Source organism: Pinus tabuliformis, chromosome 7, assembly GCF_031772625.1.
Source record: "Pinus tabuliformis cultivar Carrire ecotype Pingquan chromosome 7, CPIR1, whole genome shotgun sequence".
Taxonomy (NCBI): Eukaryota; Viridiplantae; Streptophyta; class Pinopsida; order Pinales; family Pinaceae; genus Pinus; species Pinus tabuliformis.
Genome location: NC_142293.1, coordinates 1219058946 through 1219083560, shown reverse-complemented (window position 1 = coordinate 1219083560; position 24615 = coordinate 1219058946).

Below are 24615 nucleotides of genomic sequence, written 5' to 3'. Positions count from 1 at the left end.
GTGTTTAACGAGCCCGATGATGAAAAACTTGGGAATTTTTCAGTTTTAGAGTGAGAAAACATCCCATAAAAGAAATCACTCATAGAGAATTGCACATGGTCATTTCTGTCATTCAATCCTGAAAATTGTTTTATCAAAACATCAGTAATTTCTGTTAATCTTGGGTCATGGTGCATGATAATTATCATTGGAAATGGATTACTTCTACTATAATGACTTCAATTACGATATGTCATGTCTCCAAAGTGACCATAAGGGAGTTCTTGAGCCTCCACTTTCACCATTTGCATCATTTGAGAGCTATGAGAGTGTTTTGGAGCTAAAGAGGAGCAGATTTCCCACAGACGATTGCGGGAGATGTGAGTGACCATTCTACGTGTCGTTAGTCCCAAGTAGGTGCCAAAACCTTAATCTTGCATTATTCGACCTTTTTTAGCAGCTTTTTGGGTGATTTTTTGGATAACTAGGGAGCCCTAGTTCTTTAACTGTGCCTAATGCCCCCTAGCAGGCCTGTAGGGAGCATTAAATGCCCTTTACAACCTGCTGGAGGGCATTAATCCTCCTTGTATCTCACTAGGGCGGGCGTTAGTGCATGAGGGCGCACCCAAAAACCCTAGGAAGTGATTTAATAAGCATTTTTCCCCATTTGCATTGATTTTTGGGTTGATTTGTGCAGGTTTTGAGCCATTATGACTATTCTATGGAGAGAACCGACCCATGAATGACAAGAATTATTGACGTGAAATGATCCTGCTTGCATACCTACATTGCGTCACTGTGGGTTGATGAAGTATGCTAAGTTGGACTTGATGAAAGGTCAGGAGGACCTATTGAGCTGGACTATTCAATGTTGGGATGAACATGAGAAGGTGTTTAGGATTGGAGATCATGATTTGGCCATTGACTGTGATGATATATACTTTTTGACTAGTTTTTCGTGCAGAGGAGCATGAGAAAACCGAACCGTGGTTGGGCCCGATCCTCGATCCACCCTAGAGCTGGTTCAAGCTTGTTGTATCCCTCAGAATGGACTCGTTAGCAAGAGAGTCCCCATAGAGAGGATTAGGTCTAGATCTATGAGGGCCATTTTATGGTTGATTGTGTGTTTGGCAGGGTCAAAGAGTCCCCACATTACAACAAAGGCCCAAATATTGCTTGTAGTTGACTGTGTCTAGCCTCAAATGTTCAACTGGTACGAAGAACTGCTTCGCCAGTTGAAGGTAGAATTAACCGCATGCTAGACTCAAACCCAACATAGTTTTGGTATGGAACTCTCATTGTCTCATTCATACTTGAGAGGGTACCTATTATGCGCCCACGGATGAGGTTAGGTCCCCTTGATCTGAGTAAGCTGAGACAGGGGCGATGGGCATCACTTGATCCTCGCATAGGAGGAGGACCTATCTAACACTTTTTCGAAGAATATTTCTTTGAATGGCTTAGTAGCTAGATTGTGATGATTGACGACTATGCCTATGAGGGCATGGACTTCACCGATGACCTTGACTTGATTCTGCCTCTTGGGACCAACTAGGGGCCTCAAGGTGAGAATTCTTTTGAGAGTACTTAAAGTATTTTTAAGATTTTGAATATTTATGTTATGATTTTGTTGATTTTATGGGTGAACAAGTACTAACATGAAGCTTTTTGTTTGACACAGATGTGGCACCGGTACAACCTGCAGGCAAACCTTTCCAAGTGAGGCGGGGAGGCCAAGTACCTGATGGGGCGGGGGGGGGTGATGCTGACAATATTTGCAAGGTTTTGAGGAACCTGGAGTGCTTGAGCATGGGTGTTGCCCCCCTTCCTATGAGGGAGATCCCCACTCATATGCAAAGGCACACAGTCAGTGTGCCTGAGCGGTTTTTGGTTCCTCTTTTGAGGATAGCTAGAGCAGTGTTATCATTTCATGAGCAGTAGGCTCTATTAGCAGGCACTTTGGTATAGCCAGTAGGTGTTTATAGCTAGGCTTAGTAGCCATTTTGTACTTAAAACACCCAAGTTTTGGAATATTTTGATGTAAAAGATTGGGTTTGATATATATATCTACAGATATTTCACTATTTTTATGATGTAAAATTTTTTTAAGTGTTTTTGTAAATTTTTAACTATGTAAATATTTACTTTCATACATGTATCTATAGTGAATGAGGTAGATGCCAATCAAACACATAGCTTTCCAATGAAACAACAACTGTATTAAATTCTCTAGGAATGTGTTCATATGTGATAACTTCAATTTGATGTTCCAAGAGTCGTACCCTTAAATAATGACGTAACAAGTCTGGATTACGAATGTGATAATGATTTGTCAATTTCATAACAAAAAGCTGAGAGTCTAACCTGACCACCAGATTGGAGATGTCCCTTAATTACACTTTAGTGAGAAGTGAAACTATAGACATGTACTCTGCAATATTGTTGGTGGTAGTACTAAGAAAGACTCCCCCAGAACAAAACAGTTCTAACTCAAGTGTTTAAATGACCCAAGCAGCTGATGCAATGTGTCGTGTGTGACGACTAGCACCATCCGCGTATCCTGCATATGCTAAGGGTAATGAAGGCATCTTCATTACGAGAAATATGTACGAGATAAATACTTCAATAAATACCAAAAAATCCAGTCACATCAAAACATAAGAAAAACTTATAAATACATAAAATTACAAAGTACATGTCTAGTGTAGTACTAGGCATAATACTTTTTCAGATAAAGCCCATTTTGGGGCTCAGCGAGCAGGACTCCTTCCTAGTTCTAAAGTTCATATGCCCCTTTTGAGAGGGTTTTCTTGATGACATATGGACCGAGCCATAAGGGTTGAAGTGTTCTTGCCCCCAAGAGGTCATGTTTTTAATCATAGAGTAAAACGAGATCTCCCTTTTGGTAAGAATGAGGCTTGACGCTTTTGTTGTATTAGTCTTTAACCCGAGGCTTGTGGGCTTCAAGTGCCAATTCAAAATCTCAATGGGTTTCATCTAGTTGATTTAGGTATAGCAGCCGCTCTTCTTTGTCAGTAGTGTCAAGAAAGAGTTCAATGACGATTTGTAGGGAAGGAATCTGACAATCGATTGGTAAAACTGCTTCTAGGCCATAAGCCAGTTGAAAAGGTGTGAAGCATGTAGCCGTTTTAACTAAAGTTCGGTATGCCCATAGCGCAGGATATAACATGCGATGCCAATGGGTTTTATGATTCCCTACTAATATATGGATCATGGATTTTAAGACACCATTGATGGCCTCTACTTGACCATTAGCTTGGGGGTAGTAGGAGAATGATTGATCCTGGCGAAAACCTAGCAATGATGTTAAGTCAGACATCATGTGATTCTGAAAATGAGACCCATGGTCTGTAATAATTATGTGGGGCACATCGAAGCGATAGATGACCTGATTAAATAGGAATAGCACCATAGTTTCTCCATCAGCTCGAAAGGTGGGAAGGGCTTCTGCCCATTTCATGAAATAGTCCACAACTACAATAATATAGTTGTGTCCAACGGAGGAAATGGGGTTGCAAGTTATGAAGTCTATCCCCCATTTGGCAAAGGGGCCAACAGAGATAATCGGGTGTAGTAGGGCCAGAGGAGCATGCATTTTCTTTGTAAACACTTGACAAGGATGACATTGCCAGATAGCCTTGATACAATATTTGAACAAGGTCGACCCGTAATAGCCTGCGTGTAAGATTTCTTAGCAGTAGATATGCCAGAAAGATGACTGCCACATGCCCCATCATGGCAGTCATTTTAAATGTGTTCCACCTCTTCATGAGTGAGGCAATGTCGAAGAAGTGTATTCGCACCATGGTGATATAACGTATTGTTAAGCACTAAATAGTGTCACGCTTGGTGGCAGGTGCGACAACGGTCACCTAACGATAGATCAGGGTGGAAAGGTTGCAATTGGAGGTAGAAACCAATTTCACCATACCAAGGGTCAGCAGTTTCAATAAGATAGACAACTTCATCCGGAAGAGGATCATGGGCTATCTCGTTAAGATCGACAATGGGAAGATCTGACAAAAGTTTGGCGAAGACTAAGGAATTTTTCACCTTGGCAGCATTTAAAACCAAATCAAATTGTTGGAGGATCACAATCCATTTTGAATATCTCCCTCCAATTACTTAACGAGAAAAAATGTGTCTCGTGGGATTCTCCAAGGTGATGACAGTAGTCTGTCGCAGAAGTATGTAATGTCAGAAGCGATTGACAGCAAAGACAACTACCAAGGACAACTTTTCCACATGTGAATATCTTAGTTCGAGCCTAGCTAGGCCTTTCGACTGATAATATATCACATGTTTACTCCCGTCATCATGGGTTTGAACCAAGACCATTCCTAGAGAGGATGGTGAGGTTACCAGGTATAGAGGAAAGTCGTGCCCATAATTGGGAGCACTAAGGAGTGGGGCCGATATAAGTGTCTTTTTCAAGGAATCAAATGATTATTGATCTTGATCATCCCATAGATATTTCACTCCCTTCTTAAGTATGTTCATAAATCCCTTCATCAACTCAGTGTAGTTTCTGATGAATCGTCATAAAAAATTTTGCTTTCCCTTGCAAACGTCGGAGCTGCAAAATGGATTGTGGTTCGGGCGATTGAGTAATTGCCTTTACCTTATCAAGATGAAACCTAATCCTGTACACGGAGACAATGAATCCAAGTAAGTTTCCAGACTCGACAAATAATACACATTTATGTAGATTCAGACGTATGTTATAAAACCGACACCTAAGAAATATAGCTCTTAAATGATCTAAGACTTAAGTGCTCTGCTCGATTCTTGGAATGAGCTGGAAGGTCATCCAAGTAAGCTTAAATGATATGTCTGATATCATGAAACGCATAGTCCATGGCCCTTTGAAATTTTTCTCCAGCATTCTTTAAACCGAATGGGAGTTTTCGATAGGCAAAGATTCCCCATGGGCAAATGAATGCGGTTTTATGCTGGTCTTTTGGTTTTATACCAATCTGGTTGTAATCTGACAAACCATCCATGAATGAGAATGATTCACAACCAGCGCAATCATCAATTATTTGGTCGATGAATGGTGTCGGATAATTATCCTTCAAACATGTGGCGTTTAAGTCTCGATAGTTGACACATACGCAGATGATTCTTTCTTTCTTATCAACAGGAACCAGATTGGAAACCCATTCTGTCAAGGGAATAGGGTAGACAAAAACAACACGTAACAACTTTTCCACCTTAGTCTTGATGGCCGCCATTTTGTGGGGGTGGATTGGTTGAAGCCTTTGGCGGATAGGTTTAGCATTGTCGTATATCTTGATCTCATGCTCGACAATAGAAGGATATATGTCGGGCATTTCCTTGTAAGACAAAGCGAATACATCATGGAATTCCTTAAAAAGGTAGGTGAAGCTTACAATTTCCTCAGGATTTCAATTTTCACCAACTTGAATGTTTTCTACGATGCCTTTCATGACAAAAATATCGATGGGCAATGTCTTTGAAATATTACAGATGTTTCCTTCAAAGTCCAAAGTTTGGATAGTCGTATATGTTGAGGAAACAATTCTAGGTGTGTTAGGTGATAGGACTTGAAGAGGCATCACATCTTAATAACATATCGAAAACGATGGTTTGAGTCCTCCCAAGGTCTCTCTTCTAAACTCATGATCTCTCTAATAGCTTCGTCCATAGATAGGACTTGATTGAGGTGATCAAAAGAAGGAGTAGTTATGGGAGGGGCAATGGTACCGTTGACCGTGACCAGAGACTTGGATGCAGATTGAATGGCCTGGAAGGCCAGCTTAGTTGGTGATAGGGGCATTTGTTCTCTGTAAATGTCAATGTCTAAAGGGGCTGGTAGGATCCAAGGATCGGTTAGTTCGTGAGGAATGGATGAAACCATATTGACCGTCTATGGAACCGTTGGTAGCAGAAGAGGGAAACATCCCATCATGGAATAACCCTTCAGTAGACCGGTACCGATACTGACGTAAGAGTTAAGTACACCACCCACTAAGGGTACAACGCTGCTGGGTAACGAGGAATAATCAGGGGTGAAAAGGGACAATTGGTCCATTGTGACTACCTTTCCATCCAATGGAAATAGGATGATGCGAAATATTGTAGACACAATGGCAGTCATGGTGCAAGTCCAACTGCGACCCAACAAGAGATTATAGTCGAGCTTTCTATCTATGACTTTGATGTCCACCATTACTGTTTTCCCATACAAGGTGATGGGCTACCGTGCTAGGTAACCTTTTGGGATGAAAGTGTGGCCATCGAAAGCTTTAAGGGAATTCAACGGTGTGGATAGGGTTGGAGAACCCAAATCAATCCAACATGAAGCCGACATTACGCAGGTTGAAGCACCTTCATCAATGATAGTTCTATGTATTCCTTTAACTTTCGAAACAATTTGCACCTGAAATGAAAGCTGGTGAGAAAGGGGAGGTTTACATTTTTCCATGTCAAAAATTGCAAGCATGGAATCCTGAGGGTCGATACCACCAATAGCTGAAAGCAGAGCTTTCCTTTGTACTGGATAGGATTGTAATACTTCAAGTGCCAACATAGCCGACGGTACTTGAGCCAGGTCTTCTACAATAATGTAGTTTTGGGTGGCACGTGCAGATGTATTATGCATTGTGCGTCGAAGTGCCCCTTTAGGGGGGTGAATTACAAGGTCAGAAACTGGCCTTTCAATGTGAAGATTGTTAGGTGACGATGGGTTTTGACTTGAGGAGGGTTCCTCTCCATGAGTGACTAGAGATCCATAAGATTTGGCTCTTGTTTGTATATCTATCGTTTCAAAGGTGTAAACGATAGATGGTCCTTCACTACCTGAAGGATGTTGCAAACCACCATTGCCCCCTTGCAGGGGTTGGGGTTGGTTTGAAATAAGGTGTTGTTGCTGCTGAGTGGGGGAAGGACTATTTAGGACAGCAGGGCTCTTTCCAGTGTCCTTTTTAGCAATGAAATATGGCATTCCTGAAGACACGGATAGTGATAGGTCATGTGGTCTTCAGCATAGATTTTGCAAGGGAATCTGGCGAGTTTATCCTTTATCGTCAAAGGGTGCAATAGCCTTCTACTTTGGGTTTTGATGCTTTGTTGACTGCTCTTCAGAAGGAGTGGCCTTTTTCTTATTCATCTTTTTCTTGCCACTGGGTTTTTATGTAGACAACAAAGAGTCTATCGCGATGGTAGGAAGAGCATTCGATTTGGTAGAGGCGCCCACTGACATCTGGGAAATGTGACCACTAAGTTGTTTTACAATAGCCCCAGAGGTTGTGCTGATAATCCCATCGGCGTGTGCTCCAGCTTGTTGAGTATCAGGATCATTAGAGTTGTGAGGGGCTTTGGGAATTACGTCGTATAGAGTTGAAGACTATGAATATATCAGATCTATGTGTTGGGCATGATGAATGGATTGGTCTTCTGTGACAGCACCACTTAATGTGACATCCTTAGCGATTTGGGGAAGTAGAGATTTGCAAAACCAATCCGCTAATGGATAGTCTGCGAGGGGAGCTTTAACTAACCTTCACCTACGTCTCCATTCATGTATATGATCAAAGAAGTGGTGCTGTTGGGAAAAGTATCTATTCAGAACACCCCTATCCCACTCTAAGGTGTGATAGTGCCAGCAACAAACAAGGAAAACTGCTTGAGTATTCTTCTTTATGAAATGTAAATGAAGAGGAAGGATGTAACTAACCTGTGTCTTTCGCTAGTTTGTCGATCCAATTGCTCCTCTCTTTGATAGCTCCCTGCTCCCTTACCGGCCCAGCTTCACCAAATTCCTGCAATATCACAGAAGAGAGAAACTACACGAAGATATAGATTTACATTCATAAAAAGCTCAGGATCAGATTAAGCTAAACATTCAAATATAACAAAACATCATTTATACACAGCATGTAGGAGAAACTCAAATAATTTTATTGATATGATAAGAAAGTCCAAGAGGAGATACAACCAAGTGAGTCCCAATCTAGCATCTACCTCCCAGCAAAGGAATCCCTTCCTCACCTCCAACAAAGCATAAATCACCCAATGTACTAATCTCAATCTCAAACCAACATCAATTCTCTGCAAAGTACAAAATTCCAGCCTCTAGATCTCTGGGATGAGGGATCCATATATAGATGTAAGCAGAGAGGATGAGTCAGCTTATGTTTTGACTTGTGGATTCTCTCTGTCAGTTCTTGCTTCCACTTGGAGACTTAGAGCCTCTTACTCATCACTGGTCGAATTCAGTGAGGCAAGTGCCATTGGAGAAGATTCTGGAAGCTTCCATTGTCTCTCCACCTCGTTGAATGACTCTGCCACTTGTCATTTCACGCTCAACGCACCTGGGTAGTGCATTCAAGTGCGTTGCAACACACCTAGCCAGTGTATTTGGGTGCTTTGCAACGCAGGCAGCTAGTGGAGCTTCTGAATTGATCCTGATTTAACTAGTTTTGAGCAGTTTCTGGTGGAGAACTTCTGGGAGAAGTTGTCATTGGTTGACCTTGTTTCTTTAGGAGCTGGAACAACATCTTTAGGGACTTAGGATCCCTTGATTTATGGACATTTCATGCTTATAGCTGTAAGGCACAAAAAATGTCTATAACAGTTGCCCCCTAAAGTATGAGGCCGTTTATCGGGTGAAATGCTTTATTAGGAGGATCCGAAGTTCTTTCAATGCTGGGAGGAGACCTGTAATAAGATACAATACAATACATTATTTTTCATACTATTTTCATGATCTAGCTGAGGCGGGCATTCCCATGCTCAGCTTTATAAATTCATTTTTATGTACATAGGACAGACAATCGTCTGATGGTAGACTGATGATCCTGCTGAAATCATCATCCTTTTGGTAGGATGATTATCTGTGCTGCAATGATGTACATGTCAATGTCTTTATTTTTCCTGAATATATATCACAGCCCGGATGGATGAAACTAGATCCGAGGTCTTCAATCTCGTCCGATCTTCACTCTAAGTACAATTCGATCCATGTGAGAAATGTTTTGAAGTCGAACATGGAAAGACATAGCTTGATTACCAGTCAATGATGTAAACTGTTAACAAGCACGAGAGGAATCACCGATAATGATAATGACCCTCAAGGTACTGCAGTACAATTCACGTGGTGTGAATAAAGGACCTGGCGTCGAACACCACGCAAAATCTTTCGGTCGAAGGTCATTGATGTATACCTGTCGCCGGAAGTGAGAAACTTGCCATGGAGGCATGCAAGCTTCAAAGTACTGAAGGGGGTGTTCCTAGATCAACTTCTTGGATAATGAGTTGATGTCGACAAGAAGCGATCCGTCAAAGGAGGGCCTTAATATATCCCACATCAATGACATGGAACAGAGCAAATGATTTTGATGGAGGTGAAAACGATCTGATGATATATGGTTCAGGGTGGCGGTCATGAAAGAATGAAGTATAATGTATGGCAGTGGATGGGACACGGGTGACTTCTCTGGATGACTTCTCTTGAACATATCGGCGACTCTTATATGATGGATTGGTAGCATTTACCCCAAAGGTGGATGGTATGGCGAGACCATGGTGATGTGACCGGTGAATGAAATAACCCAACCCGACTCAGGCATGGAGTGGAAGTGTCATGTTCAAGAGCGACTTGCTACCAATAAAGGTTCTTTGAGTTTCTTCCCAATTTTTCCCCAGTCATTGATGACCAGTACTTCTTTATTTTTGTCAAGCTTGAGGAGGATAACATATGCTTGTTCTATAATTTGCCCTTCGGGCAAACCCATCGCTATGTTTTAACGAGCCTAGAGATAGTGAAACTCATTCTCGTCTAAAGACAAGTTTGTCGCTATTAATCTTTTTAACGAGTCTAACAACAAAGATAACTCGGTCCTTTTCATTTTTAGAGAGTCTGAAAAGGTACGTAAAGTTAACTCCGCAGTTCCTTTTTCGTCATCTAATCCCTTAAGTCCGAAAAAGTATAAAACAATACAAAAGGGATGAATTTTCGATAGTTTTAACGAGCCGAAAAAAACAAGCGCTCGATCTTTTTGTGCAATAATCCCTCAGGTCCAAAAAGATTAAAATCTAGAGGAGGGATAGCACTTCCAGTCGCTTTAACGAGCTGGAAGGCCAAAACTCGGCAATCTTTTCATATTTTACGAGTCAGATGAAAAGAGCTTAAAGAAGACTCGTCTTTTGAGGAACGAGTGATAAAACGGGTAGCAGCTGATTCCAGGTAAGGGTTGGAATTTTCCAATCACGGCAGTGTCACAAGGATGGCTAGTGAAATCACTCTTCGCAGCTGTTCCTCAAAATGGGTAAACAATCAAATGGAGGTGAATGATCGGCCAATGGAAAAGTGGAGGTGACGGTGCAAACACGACCAAGGCTTTAATGGCTGATAATGTTACATTCACGGTGGTTATTTACCAGAGGATAGTTCATTTTTTAACGAGCTTAAACGCGGGTTGAAACACTTGCTCGATCTTATGTTTATTTCTTAACGAGCATGAACTATGTGCTAAAACTGCTCGATAATCCAGTCATATGATAAGAATGTCTCATATAAGATGCCATTTTTTATGGAGCTTGCGCCTTACAAAGCTATGCCCCGCATCCTTTCGTTATGCAAGTTCGGAAACGACTAATCCTACGAGTTTAAAGGGTTAGAGGTCCTAAAAATTTAAAAAATAAATAGCCGCCCCTTGCTTGCACTCCAAAAGGTTTGCATGCCCCCAGGTATAAGGTACGATTTCAAGGTTACCCCTCAATTTGCAGATAAAACATTTGTTTTACCAGGAAAGGCCTACCTCTTTCAGGTTACCAAAGATTGTCTCATTTTCGCAGCAAACAAAACACTTCTTCGGCGATGTTTACCAAGATAAACAAAGGTGAGTGACAACGAGCGCCACACACATAACTTTGACAAAAGAATCTTATTCTAGAATAACCCTCTTCCAGCATGGGCGGGGTACAGACTAGTCATATTCTCCCACGGAAACCTACCCTATACCCAAAGTTTTCCTGCCGAAGCAGACCAGGACGCATGCCCCCTGGGTTCCAGTCATATCCCTCCGAATTACTCGCGCTCATCGGGAGGACGGACCGTGGGTTGAGACATTTCTTGCATGAAGAGACCATTTAAGGATGGTATATGACTATTTGTGATGCGTGATCTGGGAAATGAAAGCTGGTCCACGAGCTTGACCACTCTTCCTTCGTGCGGAAAACACATTACTCTAAAGAGTGAGGAGACGATGGCTCCCATGCAATAAATATAGTCTCATCCAAGGAGTAGGTTATAATCCAAGGGTCCTTGAACGACCATCACGTTCATTTGAACGGTCTTCCCTTTCAATGTTATGGGCACATTGGGGAGGATCCCTAAAGGTCGACTGGTTCCTTTATCAAAGCCTATCAGATTTCTCATCTCAGGCAAAAGCGATGGCAAACCAAGCGCTTTCCAAGCAGTAGAGGAAAGGATACTCACAGAAGCCCCCTCATCTATGATGGTACCAGCCATGACCATTCTATATATTTGGACGATAATTCTGAATTGTACGCTTGCTGGTAAACGGGGTCTACCTAGTTGATTCCAGTCGAAGGAGACAACTAGGTTGCTTGGAGGTGGGACCAAGTAGACGGCCGGGTATGGCTCTTACGAACTTCCTTCCTCCGATAAAGGAATGGGTAGGTTGCCCCCGTATTCGTCGGAGTCTGTGTTGATGAAGAGAATTTGGACGGTGTCATCCTTATTCTCCTCAGTGACTGTACCATTCGAAGATAAAACCTCTGAAGGCAAGACCGGGTCAACTGCCGCCTCGATCTTTTGACATTCGTCGGGTATGGATTCAGCTGGTTCATCTTCAATGACTGGCGCTTCCGCTGACCACTTGAGTGGGCCAGCTGGATTTTCAACTAACGAAGGACTTGGCAAGAGTTTTTTATATCCAGGAGGAAGTCGTAACAGTGAAACTGGACGATCATCCAAAACTCTTTTAGCTTCGTCTAAGAAGGGACAACGGTGGATGGCGTGATTGCCTTCGCACAGTTTACAAGGAGATCTAGCTCTCCCTTTCTGTCCTGGGACTTCACTTTCGCTAGTTGATGGTGTGCTTTCAACATGGCTATCAGAGGTTGACGCCACCGGATTGTGCAAACGGGGAGACCAGTCCCTTAGTATCCGAGGGATGCAGGGACAATCTCTGTGAAAGTGGTCTCCCTTGCAAATGACACATGGTGATTTAGGCCTGGTCAGTGCGGTGTGTAGATTTTCGTTAGACGACACTCGTTTGCCCCCAGTCGCTTTTGGCTCCTTCTTCTTCTTCTTTTCCTTCTTCTCCTTAGGAACTTGACTTTTGGCTTTGCCAGCCCCATCAAGCGAAGAGGAAGGAGGAGAGGAAGAATTAGAGGAAGTAGAAGGCTGGTGGGTAACTCTGGACTGGTCTAACTGCTGATTCGACTGTTCAGGAATAGTGGTGTTATGAACGACATTGGTTGAGAAGAGCTAGACCGGCAAGCCAATTGTCAGTCCTGGAAGTGACAATGTGGCCATATGGGGCGCACCAACATCTCCCCAAGAGGAGAAGGGACTAGGATTTCCACCAAGGGTAATTCCTTGGTTGGTAGGCTCCATTTTCTCAACCTAAAGATCAACCCAGGAAAAAGGGTATGAATATTCCGTTTAAAATAAATTTTAACGACGCTTGGACACAACTTGCTTTTTCAATTTTAAAGAGTCGAGAAAAAGCAAAAGATGACTCTAGTCTCCTTCGATTTTTAATGAGCCTGAAGTGACAAGTGCTCAAATGGACCTTTTCCGTTAGGGAGTCTAAAAAGGAACGAAAGGGACTGCTCTGGAGTTCTAGGTAGAGGGTGTGCCAAACCAATCGCAAAACCGCAGAATACTTTTTAAGGTACGGGCAGTCAATCTTCCAGAATGCTGTGTTCAGTGCATTGCGATCAGTAGTGCGGCCGACACGGCTTCCTATGGATAAAGGTTTTATGCCTATAGGGGTCTCCCAATATATACTCAACGGTACGTGGGAGCACAATCCCAACTGGCACTTATCGTCTCTCAGGAGGAATCACCCAACCATCAGTGAGGCCGACAGTCACCAGGTTTTACGACGCCGGAACACGTCTCTAGCCTAGACCTCTATGTTGTGCGTTAAGTTACAAAGCGTTGTTAAGTTCATTCAATTTATTTTAGGTTGATCTTTCTTAGAAGTTTGCCTTTTTGGATCACCACGAGATGTAGATGAAATTCATAAATGCAATCTAAAGATGATAAGCAAGCATTTATCTCTTTTGAACAATGAAAATCCTAGCTACAAGGGGAAAAGAAAGACACAATCTTTTCTCAAAGAGCAAAGAGCACACTGTAAATGCACTTTTCCTAAATCAAACCATACAAACTATCAATATGCAAATGCACAAATGCATGTATTTGTTTTCACTTTCTTAATATTGATGCCTAAAAAGAAAGCTATTGTACAAATTTGAATTCGATTTCAAGTGAAAACACAAACAAGTTTCTTTTTGAAATCAAAAAGATGATTACGACACTTTATGATTTTGAAGTAAACACTTGTTTCGACACTAGAAATTCACAAATTCAAACCAAAAGACAAAAGTAAAAGTGCAATCAACTGTCAACAGCAAACAAATTTACTCCTAAGATCAAAACAACACTTACGACAGGTCTAGATCTAAGGGCGACAGTATGACTAGTTTACTTTTGTAATGGGAAACTGCAAATGATGTAACAAATACACAAAAACAAATACAGTTTCTTTTATACAACTGAGGCGGAATTAAGGCAAAGAAAAGGGGTTTTCAGATAGGTACACACACTGATAACAGGCTGCAAAAATCAGAGATAAACTGAACAAAATGAAGCAAAGAACCACAGCTGCACAGGGCAAAGGCTGATCAGCGCACCTGTTGCACGGAGAAACTGAATTGCAGCGCAGGTAGCCCTCTTGGGACTTGCGTTGAAACACAGAACCTCTTCACAGAGCCTGTGCTGAAGCAGAAACGAAATTTTCTCTGGGTTCTGTGTCACGGTTTGCAGTTTAATCTATGGTTTTTGGCCGGATAAAAGCTATCAGTAAGGTACAATTAGAGGGATGATTTAAAGGAGGACTAAGAGCTATCACAAAGGGTAGTTAGAACATTTGTGGATCAGCTGTTCAGATCATAAACAATCCCAGTGAATGGACTAGAGTAGCATATCTCTACTTTGCATTTGTAACTGGAAAATGCAGTTCGATTCTTCACTCCTAAGTTTATGAGAAGAACAACAATAGAAACACAAATAAACTAACTAGATACGATCCCTAGCGGAGTCGCCATTCTGTTGTTGGGAAAAGTATCTATTCAGAATGCCCCTATCCCACTCTAAGGTGTGACAGTGCCTTAGCAACAAACAAGGAAAACTGCTTGAGTATTCTTCTTTATGAAATTTAAATGAAGAGGAAGGATGTAACTAACCTGTGTCTTTCGCTAGTTTGTCGATCCAATCGCTCCTCTCTTCGATAGCTCCCTGCTCCCTTACCGGCCCAGCTTCACCAAATTCCTGCAAGATCACAGAAGAGAGAAACTACACGAAGATATAGATTTACATTCATAAAAAGCTCAGGATCAGATTAAGCTAAACATGCAAATATAACAAAACATCATTTATACACAACATGTAGGAGAAACTCAAATAATTTTATTGATATGATAAGAAAGTCCAAGAGGAGATACAACCAAGTGAGTCCCGATCCAGCATCTACCTCCCAGCAAAGGAATCCCTTCCTCACCTCCAACAAAGCATAAATCACCCAATGTACTAATCTCAATCTCAAACCAATAGCAATTCTCTGCAAAGTACAAAATTCCAGCCTCTGGATCTCTGGGATGAGGGATCCATATATAGATGTACGCAGAGAGGATGAGTCAGCTTATGTTTTGACTTGTGGCTTCTCTCTGTCAGTTCTTGCTTCCACTTGGAGACTGAGAGCCTCTTACTCATCACTGGTCGAATTCAGTGAGGCAAGTGTCATTGGAGAAGATTCTGGAAGCTTCCATTGTCTCTCCACCTCGTTGAATGACTCTGCCACTTGTCATTTCACGCTCAACACACCTGGGTAGTGCATTCAAGTGCGTTGCAATGCACCTAGCCATTGTATTTGGGTGCTTTGCAACGCAGGCAGCTAGTGGAGCTTCTGAATTGATCCTAATTTGACTAGTTTTGAGCAGTTTCTGGTGGAGAAATTTTGGGAGAAGCTGTCATTGGTTGACCTTGTTTCTTTAGGAGCTGGAACAACATCTTTAGGGACTTAGGATCCCTTGATTTATGGACATTTCATGCTTATAGCTGTAAGGCACAAAAATGTCTATAACAAGTGGGTGGCGGTATCCTAACGTAATGGAGTGAGGAGTTCTATCCCAATTTCATAGTGGATGGGTAGTTGGAAGTGCTTTAAGAATTCCATCGCTAGAGTGCCAAATGTATTTACTAACGCGCATGCTAACTCAATGTACCACTTGGCTACGTTGTTGTTGGGAAAAGTATCCAATACGGAATGACCCTATCCCACTCTAAGGGTGATAGTTCCTTAGCAACAATCAAAGCAAAGCTATCTGAGATTACTTCTTTATGAGATGTAAAAGAGGGGAGAAAGAGATCCACTAACCGATGTCTTTCGCTAATGGTTGATCCAATCTTCTCTCCTTTCTGCTTGCCCCCAGCTCCTTGCTCTTTCACTGGCCCAGCTACACCAAGATCCTGCAAAATGGCAAGAGAGGGAAACTACAAGAAGCATACATTCATAATTGATTCAAGGATTAGAATAAATCAAATATACAAGTATAACAACACACCATTGAGACACATGCATATAGAAGAACCTCAAATGCTTTATTAATGGAAGAAGTAAGGTTCAGGAAGTGATACAACCATAAGAGGCCCAATCCAGCATCACCTTCCCAGCAGAAAGAAATCTCCTCTTCACCTCCTTCAAAGCAAATCACCCAATAGTTCTAAACTCAAACCAACAACAATTCTTTACATTCACAAGATTCCAGCCTCCCTAGACCTCACGAGAGAGATCTATATATAGGAGTTTTGGAGAAAGGATGAGTCAGCTTGAGGCTGGCATGAAGCTGACTAGTGTCCTCTCTCACTTTAGTTATTCTTCAGTTCTTGAGTCCACTTGGAGGTTCTTGCTTCCACTTGGAGATATAGAACCTCTTACTCATCACCAGTCGAATTCCCTGATCCAAGTGTCATTTTGGAAGCTTCCTGGGCATTGACACCTTGAGGAATGACTGTGCCACATGTCCAAACTCGCCCAGTGCAGGTAGCCTTCTTTGCAGTTGACATTCAACGTAGGTAGACAGTGGAGCAGTTGACATTCAACGCAGATGCTCAGTGGAGCAGTTGACATGATCCAGAATTGCCTTGTTTTTGAGTGTTTTCAGGTGGAGAACTTTTATTCAGTGTTGTGGTTTGCTGACCTTGTTCCTCTAGGGGTAGGAACAACATGTTTAGGGACTTTGGATCCCTTAGATTATGGACATTTCATGCTTCATGCTGTAAGGCACAAAAATGTCTATAACATACGTTGCCAGTAAGGGTGCAAGGAAAGAGATTTAACTAGATACTATCATCCACCATGGAGTTTGAAACACACCATAGATGATAGGTGGTGATGTGTGTACTCGAACCCTCCCCTTGTTTCCCTCCGAACTTCGGGATGTCTGTCGGTATTTTATGCGGGATTGGCGACCAAAGTAAGTTATGGTAGATGGGGTCATTTGTAAGTTTTTACAAGTCAGGGATATTAACCGTTGCCAAGAAATTCAAAGTGTTTGATGCCCCTGAATCAAACCAAGGCAATGACATATGACTTGAGGGGGAACTGTTATGCTCTCAGCCAGCATATGCATATTGGGAATGGTGCCCCCAGATACCTGAATCTGGGAGTTAGAGTTATACAATGGATGCCAACCATATTGTTGGCTGAAGGGACCCACACTAACTATGATATATTGAGCATTATAAGGAGTGCTATATGTAGCACTTGTCAAAGGTCCAGGGGAGGACAAAAAAGGGGCGTAACCCGGAATGTACTAGGTTCCACTCGTGGAGGGTGTCACGATAGGGTTTGAAACTAGGACAAATGGGATAGTGGGGTTCTCCATTAGAGGTGTGGTACTGACTGTCGACTGGGGAAGTGGTGGGGGACCAAAAGTGTCCAAAAAATCCCACGACCCATTAGTCTTCAACGGGATGGGTGGAAATGTTCCAATTGAAGACAAAGGAGGTACAAATGAAACAGGAACCAAGAGTGGGCCCAATGGATTCGTGATTGGAGGATTGTATGGAGGAAGAAATCCTTCATTAAATAAATCCTACAGTAAATTTGAATCATGGGATGTCCAAACTGATTCTGTGTGAGATCTCGAAGACTGATTTCCTGAAGACGGGGAATCTGATTCACTGGAGCTCTGCGAATCCTCCACAGTGAGTGGGGAAAGTCCTAACAACCGTCTAGATTAACGATGAGGGCCGGATGTAGCCACAGTGGATGATAACTTTTATCAGTAAATTTTACAATGATGTTTATTAAAGTCTCATTGATAACACTCTGGAACCTAACAAACTAAAAAATACACTAAGTAAATCAATCAACAAGTAGAGGGAAAGGATCCTGTCTGATAAGCACCAACCACTGGAGATGAGACCTAGTATCACAATGAACAACAAACAGATCTACCCAAATGTATAGTTGTGGTTACTCTAGAGCTTCGCCTGAACCTCAGATTAAGGGGCCAAGTACTCTCATGAAGATGAGCACCCTCCCAAAAAATGAAGATAGAGTAGGTCCGTCTGTGTTAGGTACCAGGGCAGCTTGCCACAGTCACCTTGCATTAGTCCCTAAAAGTATGGCCACTAAGGATACCTCAGATCACAGACACTACCACGGGGGACATAGTCGCGGATAGTATGCTATGTGGGCAGGATACTGTGGAGTACTAAAGAAGGTATGTTTTTGGTAATTATTTCAGCATCTTTTCATTAGAACTTACAAACCTTTTGCATCATGAACTAGGAAAATGATAAGGACTTGTAATAAAACCCGTGAGATTAATGTGCAAAGCGGAAACACTGACAATTGTCATTTTCTTATGCTGAAAGAAAGGAAAACAAAAGACCATTGTGCTGAAGGAAAGAACAAGGCCGGGTTAACCACTATCCCTTTGACGAGGAACCGTATGTAAGCAAGGAAAAACAGATCAAAGCGAATCAGCCCTGGAAAGGAAGTGGAGATGTCGGATCAACGCAAGAAGGAAAAGAGGTAACTGAGAACTAACGGTTCGGCGAATCCCTCAGGATCCTTTGATCCTTAGGGATCGCTACTTTAACTATTTTTGCACCTAGACATCTCCGCCTTCATCATTATAAAAGGGGCAACACTATTAGCTCGGGGGGGCCGAATCCCTATGTTTTATGTAATTTCTCTAAAGAATTAAACTTTGATCATCGAGTATCGTTGAGAACTGATCTACTGTAATTCCATTTTATGCATTAATACAAACTCGGTTGCTATTTCATCCCTGAGTCTGGAATAACTTCAAGCGGTGTACCCCTGGAGGATAAGGGCCCGACCCTGGAGGACACTTGCTCCTGTACTATTACATTTGGTTTATGTGTGGTTTGCTTATTAGCGTTATTTGGTAATCTGATGTGTTCTGTTAGTTTACATCACATGCTCTGTTATGTTTACTTTACTAAGACAGAACTATTGCATTGACTCTACAACGTATCACGGTTCTTCTAAGTGTTGATATAATACTGTCAGTCTTTACATAATATTGTTGCTATTCAATTACAAAGCCCCTGTATTGTGCACTTATTCATTGATATTACGGAATTCATCTTGGCAATTATGTTCTTTGCGATTGTTGGATCTATAGACATTGTTGTTCCATTCTGAAACAAAGTCGTAATCTTTTATAACTGAGAGTGATAACTGGTTTACCAAGATCAGGTTACTATTAAGGTGTGTCGTGTGCATATATGGTTTTGAAGTGTTGTTCTATAATTCATCATTAATCAGTGTTGTTCCATTTTGGTGTGTTGTTCAATTCGTCCTTAAGAATGAAGGATTTCCATTTGATTCCTGTAGGTCACGATTCGTGCATTCGATCTTATAGACTAAGATGTTACTACTTGCTAGAGTTAGTTGCTGTTACAATTTCTTGTTTGGTGTTCTATTTCAGATTTTCCTGTTCCATTTCAGATTTATTGTTCTATTTCTTATTTCGCTATTCCATTTCTTATCTATCGTTCCATTTCCTGTCCTTTGTTATTTTGGTGTGAAGAACGATCCAGGACTCTAGTTGTGGAGCGATAAAAAGGTGTCTTTTGAAATCCTAATTACCTTCACATTAGTTATCAACCCAGGGACGACTTTTTATTTTAAGAGTGTACTCAGTCTGAGGCGGCTATTTATTCAAGAGTAATGTTTTGCAGTATAGTGCTCAAAATCCAAAAGCAAATGAAAGCTGGAAATAAAATCTACTTACAACAAAGCACTTTAAGACTTAAATCATGCATTCGAAAAAATAAGCAATGTATCAGTCAAGGGTCCAGTAGCAATAACTCATCCCTTTGGAAACTGATGTAACCAAAAGTAATCAAGGAACAAATCATCAATCTGGGGACTAGACAGCAAATGCCAATGCCCACTACAGTTTCAGATCGTTCTTCACACCAAAGCAAAGATAATGCGAATAACAGGAAATGGAACGACAGATAAGAAATGGAACAACAATTAAGAAATGGAATAGCAAGAAACTGAAATGTTATTAAACTAAATCATTCACTCAAACAACCATCAATCGAGGATACAGTAGAAATAACTCATTCCTCTGGATATTGATGCAATTGAAACCAAACCGGAACAAGACAATCAATCTGGGAACGAGGAAGCAATAACCAATGTTCTCTATAGTTGACAGTCCTGCTTTAAAGCAATCAAAAGGAAATCGAAATTGAACTAAAGCTGTCATTGAAAGTAAACTAGGAAAACTATTTAAAAGCAAACTCTTGCAATTAATCAACCAAACTGAACAACGAAGTAAATGGACAACAAACTTATAATTAAAGGAATTAAACAACGAATCATATTTAATAAATCTGAACAGCAAACTCTGATTAGTGGAATTGAATAACCAACAATCTGAAATGAACAACGAATCTTTACATTTGAAATGAACAACATAACAATATAAGTTGAAAAGGATAGTAATCTCTGTTATGATGGAAAAGAACAGCCACGCGATTCAATCTCAACTTGTGCAATAAAACAATTCCATAAAATATTCTAACAGCACACTATAAAAACATGAAACTGTAAAATAATGCAATTCAAAAGAATAGGAAATAAATCAAACCATCACACAGTAGCAATTGTAAAGATATGATACATAGCAGCAGTGTACTCCACCAGAGGCTGGGCCCTTAGCCGCCAGCGGATGCTGCTGGGTTACTTCAAAATGAAAAGAATGAACAAAAACTCCCAAATCATGTATTAATCAACAAATTGTGGAATCATTACAACAGCAAAAGCTTGAGAATTATAGCATGCAACAATCCCTATCCTATCATGAATAATCCACCATCATTCTTCATCATTTTTCCATCATTTTTCATCTCCCCAAATCATCCCCATCTCTGATCTTTGTTTTCATTTAAATAGAGAGAGATCAGAGAGAAGTTACAATAAAGATAAGTACACCATGATTTCTATTACAAAATTGGATTGTTTCCAACCAATTGATAAACAAGAAGATAAATTTCCATCCAACTTTCAACAAGAGCAAGATGAATTTGGCTTTGCAGCTGAGATTTGGAGGACAGCCGCAACAACAAATCTGAGAAAATCGTGCTCAAAGAACCCTGCGTTTCTCTCACTACAAGCCAAATTTGGGTAAACCATTTTTTACTAAACTTAATTGGGTCCGTTCTAGAAAAAACCCATGTTCCGGATTTTCCAGATATTGCTTCATTTGCTCAGAATCTCAACCGAAAAACCGTTATTTCTTATTCCAGCGAATTTCTGAGTTGGCACTTTTAATGATCAAATCTTCAATCTGGAAATTATCTTGGAGGCTAAAAATAGTGAATAATGTTACAATTGATTTATTAAAACTATCATTGATAAAATCATGCATAATCATCAATTTATTAAAAATAAAGGAGAATAAATAATATTCATTCATAGAAGCATAAATCATCATAAAATGGATTTATATAATAAATTATAATAAATGACATGATGAAGAATAGTAGAAATGGGTGGAAAAAGTGTTCACAAGTGATAATAATAATGGCATATTAACGACCCAACATACCTCCACACTCAATATGTTGCATGTCTTCATGCAACCCAAAGACAAAAACCCATGTGTTAACCAGGCAATAAAAAATATGTTCATCTCAGCTCATGAAATGGATAGAACAAATAAATTCTTCCTTAATTAATGAATATTTACGTTTAGTAATCTTGATGAAGGCATAACAATTTTTATATTGACATTCAACTATATGTATGAAGTTGCAGCAAAATATGATATAAATAACAACAAACTTCATTAACCATTTTCTCAAAAACTACAAACCAGATTTTGTTGAAATGTTGCAAGTAAATTTACAATATATGAATGCCTCTATGATCCAAAAATCAGATCGTTTTGATGCACGGATCATGAGATATAAACAAAATGGCTGTAGGTGAGAATGCATGATTTCCGAAATTTTATGAACCAATTTATCTTGAAATTGTCTAGGTTTTTATTAATGATACGTCTGTGTTTTCCAAAAATCACAAGAATTGAGTTCATAGCTTTAAAAATATTATGGAAATCAATTTCTACACTGAAATTGTATGCCTTAAATGAGAAGGAAAATAGAAAACATCTATCATGCGTAGCAATTTAAACATCCATCATGCATAGCAATTCCTCCCCCTCTTTGAAAAATTAGCATGCCCTAATGCGATGCTAGAAAATAAATAGAGGTGGTTGCTACTATCTGTTGAAGTCTATGCTTGGTGTAAAACAACATGGAATAAGGAAGGTGTTGAGAATGAATAAGAATAGCAATGGATGATAAAGAATATGAATGACATGGTCATAAGAAAGAAATGAATGAAAGCAACACTCCCCCAAACTGAAAGATAATATGCCGCTGAAAAATAGGAAGTGGTAAAGATGTGGAATGAAGGATGATAAATAATGCTCAAAATGGATTTCATTAAATTCTCCTAAATTCGTAATAAATCAGAAAATTATGCTATTTTACCTCAAGTTTTACCTCCAAAAAGAAAAATGTGGAATGACATATATGTACTGGCATTTGTTGAAACTGATGTAGGCAGAGTTGGCACTGAAAGTGATGCAAAAGGTGGGATCCATGTAAGCACATCATGTCTGAAGAATTGTTCACGTTCACGAGTTGCTCGAGCCTCTTCTATTAGTTGCAATAGTGTGGTCATGCTGCAAATAGAGTTTCCCCCCATACTTTTTGTTCTCCTGTAAACAAATCACTATTTTGCATACAATGTTCTTGAATCCATAGTGTTAGCTTTGAAGAGAAATAGATAAGATGCATGCAAAACTTTCAGTCAGAAAAAATTTTGTATACATGCAATATTAATATTTTGTCAAATCAACAAGTTATGGCAGAGTGCAGTAATCATATCGCATGCAATCCCATAATGCATACATTCCCCTCTCCAATTGAAAAAGGGATTTCATGACCATAAAGCCTATGAAAGGTGTTATGCTGATGGCAAGGCAAGGGAATGAACAATACAATAGTAGAGTACACATATCAATGATACGACGACGAGAGTTATGGTTATAATGAGAGTAGAGTGTGTAAAGATAGTTATGAATAAGAGATGGGACACTTTGAATTGATGATAAAGGAGAAGAAGAGAGAAAGAACAACAATATGCCAATAAGATGCTTTACTGATAGTATGCTAGCTGAAAATGATGCGATTGATCATAAAACAATTTCTCATGCATAAAGGTTCAAAACAGGGAAAAAGTTAAGGAAATAACTTCTCTGATAAAAAGAAAAAATAAGAAAAGGGTATTATAATAATAATTGACGATAAGATATAACTTCAATACCATAAGCAGAGCCGCTGCTGCCAGCAGGCGTCCATAGCCTCGGGATGGTTGCTTTTTAACCCATATGAGCCACGATCCTCAATTTATAAATGGAGAGTTACAGTGTTGTTCTACAGAAGAGATCAGTGTGCTGGCGTGGTAACCAGATAACCACACTGCCATTCACTGGGATGTAGCAAAAGTGATCAGGCCGGCTCGTGATAAGACCTCCTGTTCCAAGGATAATTTGGCTATCCAATGGATCATAACCCTGGTGTGGTGGCCATAATGGGAATGTCACTTTCTTACAACCTTATGAACATGGTAGGCTGGCTCATAATGAGGCCCCCTATCCTCCATCTGCGAACAAATTTTTGTTGTTATTACACATTTTTATCATAAAAAGAGGGAGGCTCAGTACTCCTTAAGAGTAGGGATGGTGGAAGAAGTTGAACATGTCAATAGAAAAAAAATATACCCATAATCTTATTTATTACAGACAGAGAAGATTATAACCAAGAAGGGTGGAACCAGCATGGTATTAAGATGATCAATCAGTATCATGTACAACATAAAACAATGCAGTAAAGTAGTATATAAATAATTGTGTCCCTTTTGAAAATAAGCTATCATCAAGAAACTGTCCTGTTAAAGATCATAACATGAATGATATTAACTTGCTTTAAAAGAATCCATAATTCTTGTCTTCATAAAAATAGTGTACTTCATGCCATGAAAGGGAATCAATAAAATGTGGTTGAGATGAACTAAGAATAATTCCACAAGAGGAAGGAAGGGTTGCTCTCGAAAATACTCCCAAAGTGCTGCTCTTTTAAAGGAATAGCAAAAACACTCAAAAAGTGGTGTTCCGTGTAGGGAACAGCAAAGGAAATTCACACAAAAAAAAGCAAAAATACGCACAAAAAAAAGGTGTGAAAATGCGAATGTCGTTCCTTTGGAAAAAGGAACAGCAAAAACTAAACGTGTCGTTCCTTTAGAAAAGGAACAACAAAAATGCAAATGTCGTTCCTTTGGAAAAGGAACAGCAAAAATCAAAAGTTTCGTTCCTTTGGAAAAGGAACAACAAAAACGCAAGTTCCGTTCCTTTGGAAAAGGAACAGCGAAAATCAAAAGTGTCGTTCCTTTGGAAAAGGAACAGCAAAAACGAAAAGTGTCGTTCCTTTGGAAAAGGAACAGCAAAAACGCAAGTGTCGTTCCTTTGGAAAAGGAACAACAAAAATGAAAAGTGTCGTTCCTTTGGAAAAGGAACAGCAAAAACGCAAGTGTCGTTCCTTTGGAAAAGGAACAGCAAAAATGAAAAGTGCAGAAGTGTTGTTCCATTCGAAAAGGAACAACAAAACGTGAAAGTGCAGAAGTGCTGTTCCATTCAGAAAGGAACAGCAAAACATGAAAGTGCAGAAGTGTTGTTCCACAGAAAGGAACAGCAAAATGGACAATCATA